Raw genomic sequence first — 8,198 nt, 5'->3', positions numbered from 1 at the left:
TATCCTATCCTTTATCCTATCCTATCCTCTATCGTCTCCTATCTTCTATCCTATACAATCCCCTATCCTATCCTCTATCCTGTCCTATTCTCTATCATATCCTCAATCCTATCCTATCCTCTATCCTATCCTATCCTCTATCCTATCCTATCCTCTATCAGATCCTCTATCCTATCCTATCATCTATCCTATCCTCTATCGTATCATATCCTATCCTCTATCCTATCCTATCCTATCCTCTATCCTATCCTATCCTCTATCCTATCCTCTATACCATCCTCTATCCTATCCTATCCTCTATCCTATCCTATCCTCTATCCTATCCTATCCTCTATCCTATCCTATCCTCTATCCTATCCTATCCTCTATCCTATCCTATCCTCTATCCTATCCTATCCTCTATCCTATCCTATCCTCTATCCTATCGTATCCTCTATCAGATCCTCTATCCTATCCTATCATCTATCCTATCCTCTATCGTATCCTATCCTATCCTCTATCCTATCCTCTATACCATCCTCTATCCTATCCTATCCTCTATCCTATCCTATCCTCTATCCTATCCTATCCTCTATCCTATCCTATCCTCTATCCTATCCTATCCTATCCTCTATCCTATCCTATCCTCTATCCTATCCTATCCTCAATCCTAGCCTGTCCGCTATCCTATCCTATCCTCTATCCTATGTTATCCTCTATCCTATCCTATCCTCTATCCTATCCTATCCTCTATCCTATCCTATCCTCTATCCTATGTTATCCTCTATCCTATCCTATCCTCTATCCTATCCTATCCGCTATCATATCCTATCCTCTATCCTATCCTATCCTTTATCCTATCCTATCCTCTATCGTCTCCTATCTTCTATCCTATACAATCCCCTGTCCTATCCTCTATCCTGTCCTATTCTCTATCATATCCTCAATCCTATGCTATCCTCTATCCTATCCTATCCTCTATCAGATCCTCTATCCTATCCTATCATCTATCCTATCCTCTATCGTATCATATCCTATCCTCTATCCTATCCTATCCTATCCTCTATCCTATCCTATCCTCTATCCTATCCTCTATACCATCCTCTATCCTATCCTATCCTCTATCCTATCCTATCCTCTATCCTATCCTATCCTATCCTCTATCCTATCCTATCCTCTATCCTATCCTCTATACCATCCTCTATCCTATCCTATCCTCTATCCTATCCTATCCTCCATCCTATCCTATCCTCTATCCCACCCTATCCTCTATCCTATCCTATCCTCTATCCCATCCTATCCTCTATGCTATCTTCTATCCTATCCTATTCTCTATCCTATCCTATCCTCTATCCTATCCTATCCTCTATCCTACCCTATCCTCTATCCTATCCTATTCTCTATCCTATCCTATCCTCTATGCTATCTTCTATCCTATCCTATTCTCTATCCTATCCTATCCTCTATCCTATCCTTTCCTCTATCCTATCCAATCCTCTATCTTATCCGATCCTCTATCCTATCCTATCCTCTATAATATCCTATTCTCTATACTATCCTATCCTCTATCCTATCCTATCCTCTATCCTATCCTATCCTCTATCCTATCCTATCCTCTATCCTATCCTATCCTCTATCCTATCCTATCCTCTATCCTATCCTATCCTCTATCCTATCCTATCCTCTATCCTATCCTATCCTCTATCCTATCCTATCCTCTATCCTATCCTATCCTCTATCCTATCCTATCCTCTATCCTATCCTATCCTCTATCAGATCCTCTATCCTATCCTATCATCTATCCTATCCTCTATCGTATCCTATCCTATCCTCTATCCTATCCTCTATACCATCCTCTATCCTATCCTATCCTCTATCCTATCCTATCTTCTATCCTATCCTATTCTCTATCCTATCCTATCCTCTATCCTATCCTTTCCTCTATCCTATCCAATCCTCTATCTTATCCGATCCTCTATCCTATCCTATCCTCTATAATATCCTATTCTCTATACTATCCTATCCTCTATCCTATCCTATCCTCTATCCTATCCTATCCTCTATCCTATCCTATCCTCTATCCTATCCTATCCTCTATCCTATCCTATCCTCTATCCCACCCTATCCTCTATCCTATCCTATCCTCTATCGTATCCTATCCTATCCTCTATCCTATCCTCTATACCATCCTCTATCCTATCCTATCCTCGATCCTATCCTATCCTCTATAATATCCTATTCTCTATACTATCCTATCCTCTATCCTATCCTATCCTCTATCCTATCCTATCCTCTATCCTATCCTATCCTCTATCCTATCCTATCCTCTATCCTATTCTATCCTCTATCCTATCCTATCCTCTATCCTATCCTATCCTCTATCCTATCCTATCCTCTATCCTATCCTATCCTCTATCCTATCCTATCCTCTATCCTATCCTATCCTCTATCCTATCCTATACTCTACCCTATACTATCCTCTGTCCTATCCTATTTTCTATCCTATCCTATCCTGCATCCTTGCCTGTCCTCTATCCTATCCTATCCTCTATCCTATCCTATCCTCTATCCTATCCTATCCTCTATCCTATCCTATCCTCTATCCTATACTATCCTCTATCCTATCCTCTATCCTATCCTCTATCCTATCCTCTACCCTATCCTATACTCTACCCTATACTATCCTCTATCCTATCCTATACTCTACCCTATACTATCCTCTGTCCTATCCTATTTTCTATCCTATCCTATCCTGCATCCTTGCCTGTCCTCTATCCTATCCTATCCTCTATCCTATCCTATCCTCTATCCTATCCTATCCTCTATTATATCCTATCCTCTATCCTATTCTATCCTCTATCCTATCCTATCCTCTAGCCCACCCTATCCTCTATCCTATCCTATCCTCTATCCTATCCTATCCTCTATCCCACCCTATCCTCTATCCTATCCTATCCACTATCCTATCCTATCCTCTATGCTATCTTCTATCCTATCCTATTCTCTATCCTATCCTATCCTCTATCCTATCCTATCCTCTATCCCACCATATCCTCTATCCTATCCTATCCTCTATCCTATCCTATCCTCTATCCTATCCTCTATCCTATTCTATCCTCTATCCTATCCTATCCTCTATCCCACCCTATCCTCTATCCTATCCTATCCTCTATCCTATCCTGTCCTCTATCCCACCCTATCCTCTATCCTATCCTATCCTCTATCCTATCCTATCCTCTATGCTATCTTCTATCCTATCCTATTCTCTATCCTATCCTATCCTCTATCCTATCCTATCCTCTATCCCACCCTATCCTCTATCCTATCCTATCCTCTATCCTATCCTATCCTCTATGCTATCTTCTATCCTATCCTATTCTCTATCCTATCCTATCCTCTATCCTATCCTGTCCTCTATCCTATCCTATCCTTTATCCTATCCTATCCTATATCCTATCCTATCCTCTATCCTATCCTATCCTCTATCCTATCCTATCCTCTATCCTATCCTATCCTCAATCCTATCCTATCCTCTATCCTATCCTATCCTCTGTCCTATCCTATCCTCTATCCTATCCTATCCTCTATCCTATCCTATCATCTATCTTATCCTATCCTCTATCTTATCCTCTATCCTATCCTCTTTCCTATCCTATCCTCTATCCTATCCTATCCTCTATCCTATCCTATCCTCTATCCTATCCTCTATACTATCCTATCCTCTAACCTATCCTATCCTCTATCCTATCCTATCCTCTATCCTATCCTCTATACTATCCTATCATCTAACCTATCCTATCCTCTATCCTATCCTATCGTCTATCCTATCCTCTATCCTATCCTATCCTCTATCCTATCCTATCATCTATCCTATCCTATCTTCTATCCTATCCTATCCTCTATCCCATCAAATCCCCTATCCTATCCTCTGTCCTATCCTATCCTATATCCTATCCTATACACTATCCTATCCTATCCTCTATCCTATCCTATCCTCTATCCTATCCTATCCTCTATCCTATCCTATCCTCTATCCTATCCTATCCTCTATCCTATCCTATCCTCTATCCTATCCTATCCTCTATCCTATCCTATCCTCTATCCTATCCTATCCTCTATCCTATCCTATCCTCTATCCTATCCTATCCTCTATCCTATCCTATCCTCTATCCTATCCTATCCTCTATCCTATCCTATCCTCTATCCTATCCTATCCTCTATCTTATCCTCTATCCTATCCTCTTTCCTATCCTATCCTCTATCCTATCCTATCCTCTATCGTATCCTATCCTCTATCCTATCCTCTATACTATCCTATCCTCTAACCTATCCTATCCTCTATCCTATCCTATCCTCTATCCTATCCTCTATACTATCCTATCATCTAACCTATCCTATCCTCTATCCTATCCTATCGTCTATCCTATCCTCTATCCTATCCTATCCTCTATCCTATCCTATCCTATATCCTATCCTATACTCTATCCTATCCTATCCTCTATCCTATCCTATCCTCTGTCCTATCCTATCCTCTATCCTATCCTATCCTCTATCCTATCCTATCCTCTATCCTATTCTATCCTCTATCCTATCCTGTCCTCTATCCCACCCTATCCTCTATCCTATCCTATCCTCTATCCTATCCTATCCTCTATCCCACCCTATCCTCTATCCTATCCTATCCTCTATCCTATCCTATCCTCTATGCTATCTTCTATCCTATCCTATTCTCTATGCTATCCTATCCTCTATCCTATCCTATCCTCTATCCCACCCTATCCTCTATCCTATCCTATCCTCTATCCTATCCTATCCTCTATGCTATCTTCTATCCTATCCTATTCTCTATCCTATCCTATCCTCTATCCTATCCTTTCCTCTATCCTATCCAATCCTCTATCTTATCCGATCCTCTATCCTATCCTATCCTCTATCCTATCCTATACTCTATCCTATCCTATCCTCTATCCTATCCTATCCTCTATCCTATCCTATCCTCTATCCTATCCTATCCTCTTTCCTATCCTATCCTCTATCCTATCCTATCCTCTATCCTATCCTCTATACCATCCTCTATCCTATCCTATCCTCTATCCGATCCTCCATCCTATCCTATCCTCTATCCTATCCTATCCTCTATCCTATCCTATCCTCTATCCTATACTATCCTCTATCCTATCCTCTATCCTATCCTCTATCCTATCCTCTACCCTATCCTATACTCTACCCTATACTATCCTCTATCCTATCCTATACTCTACCCTATACTATCCTCTGTCCTATCCTATTTTCTATCCTATCCTATCCTCCATCCTAGCCTGTCCTCTATCCTATCCTATCCTCTATCCTATCCTATCCTCTATCCTATCCTATCCTCTATCCTATCCTATCCTCTATCCTATTCTATCCTCTATCCTATCCTATCCTCTATCCCACCCTATCCTCTATCCTATCCTATCCTCTATCCTATCCTATCCTCTATCCCACCCTATCCTCTATCCTATCCTATCCTCTATCCTATCCTATCCTCTATGCTATCTTCTATCCTATCTTATTCTCTATCCTATCCTATCCTCTATCCTATCCTATCCTCTATCCCACCCTATCCTCTATCCTATCCTATCCCCTATCCTATCCTATCCTCTATGCTATCTTCTATCCTATCCTATTCTCTATCCTATCCTATCCTCTATTCTATCCTGTCCTCTATCCTATCCTATCCTTTATCCTATCCTATCCTATATCCTATCCTATCCTCTATCCTATCCTATCCTCTATCCTATACTATCCTCTACCTTATCCGATCCTCTATCCTATCCAATTACCTATCCTTTCCTCTATCCTATCCAATCCTCTATCTTATCCGATCCTCTATCCTATCCTATCCTATCCTCTATGCTATCCTATCCTCTATCCTATCCTCTATACCATCCTCTAGCCTATCCTATCCTCTATCCTATCCTATCCTCTATCCTATCCTATCCTCTATCCTATCCTATCCTCTATCCTATCCTATCCTCTATCCTATCCTATCCTCAATCCTAGCCTGTCCTCTATCCTATCCTATCCTCTATCCTATGTTATCCTCTATCCTATCCTATCCTCTATCCTATCCTATCCTCTATCCTATTCTATCCTCTATCATATCCTATCCTCTATCCTATCCTATCCTTTATCCTATCCTATCCTCTATCGTCTCCTATCTTCTATCCTATACAATCACCTATCCTATCCTCTATCCTGTCCTATTCTCTATCATATCCTCAATCCTATCCTATCCTCTATCCTATCCTATCCTCTATCCTATCCTATCCTCTATCAGATCCTCTATCCTATCCTATCATCTATCCTATCCTCTATCGTATCATATCCTATCCTCTATCCTATCCTATCCTCTATCCTATCCTATCCTCTATCCTATCCTATCCTCTATCAGATCCTCTATCCCACCCTATCCTCTATCCTATCCTATCATCTATCCTATCCTATCCTCTATGCTATCTTCTATCCTATCCTATTCTCTATCCTATCCTATCCTCTATCCTATCCTTTCCTCTATCCTATCCAATCCTCTATCTTATCCGATCCTCTATCCTATCCTATCCTCTATAATATCCTATTCTCTATACTATCCTATCCTCTATCCTATCCTATCCTCTATCCTATCCTATCCTCTATCCTATCCTATCCTCTATCCTATCCTATCCTCTATCCTATCCTCTATACCATCCTCTATCCTATCCTATCCTCTATCCGATCCTCTATCCTATCCTATCCTCTATCCTATCCTATCCTCTATCCTATCCTATCCTCTATCCTATCCTATCCTTTATCCTATCCTATCCTCTATCGTCTCCTATCTTCTATCCTATACAATCCCCTATCCTATCCTCTATCCTGTCCTATTCTCTATCATATCCTCAATCCTATCCTATCCTCTATCCTATCCTATCCTCTATCCTATCCTATCCTCTATCCTATCCTCTATACCATCCTCTATCCTATCCTATCCTCTATCCGATCCTCTATCGTATCCTATCCTCTATCCTATCCTATACTCTATCCTATCCTATCCTCTATCCTATCCTATCCTCTATCCTATCCTATCCTCTATCCTATCCTATCCTCTATCCTATTCTATCCTCTATCCTATCCTGTCCTCTATCCCACCCTATCCTCTATCCTATCCTATCCTATCCTCTATCCCACCCTATCCTCTATCCTATCCTATCCTCTATCCTATCCTATCCTCTATGCTATCTTCTATCCTATCCTATTCTCTATCCTATCCTATCCTCTATCCTATCCTATCCTCTATCCCACCCTATCCTCTATCCTATCCTATCCTCTATCCTATCCTATCCTCTATGCTATCTTCTATCCTATCCTATTCTCTATCCTATCCTATCCTCTATCCTATCCTTTCCTCTATCCATATCCAATCCTCTATCTTATCCGATCCTCTATCCTATCCTATCCTCTATAATATCCTATTCTCTATACTATCCTATCCTCTATCCTATCCTATCCTCTATCCTATCCTATCCTCTATCCTCTCCTATCCTCTATCCTATCCTATCCTCTATCCTATCCTATCCTCTATCCTATCCTATCCTCTATCCTATCCTATCCTCTATCCTATCCTATCCTCTATCCTATCCTATCCTCTATCCTATCCTATCCTCTATCCTATCCTATCCTCTATCCTATCCTATCCTCTATCCTATCCTATCCTCTATCCTATCCTATCCTCTATCCTATCCTATCCTCTATCCTATCCTATCGTCTATCCTATCCTATCCTCTATCCTATCCTATCCTCTATCCTATCCTCTATACCATCCTCTATCCTATCCTATCCTCTATCCGATCCTCTATCCTATCCTATCCTCTATCCTATCCTATCCTCTATCCTATCCTATCCTCTATCCTATACTATCCTCTATTCTATCCTCTATCCTATCCTCTATCCTATCCTCTATCCTATCCTCTACCCTATCCTATACTTTACCCTATACTATCCTCTATCCTATCCTATACTCTACCCTATACTATCCTCTGTCCTATCCTATTTTCTATCCTATCCTATCCTCCATCCTAGCCTGTCCTCTATCCTATCCTATCCTCTATCCTATCCTATCCTCTATCCTATCCTATCCTCTATCCTATCCTATCCTCCATCCTATTCTATCCTCTATCCTATCCTATCCTCTATCCCAC

Source organism: Halictus rubicundus, unplaced genomic scaffold, assembly GCF_050948215.1.
Source record: "Halictus rubicundus isolate RS-2024b unplaced genomic scaffold, iyHalRubi1_principal scaffold0432, whole genome shotgun sequence".
In the NCBI taxonomy this organism is placed as follows: Eukaryota; Metazoa; Arthropoda; class Insecta; order Hymenoptera; family Halictidae; genus Halictus; species Halictus rubicundus.
The sequence above is the reverse complement of the archived record's forward strand: the minus strand, read 5'-3'. Positions refer to the sequence as shown.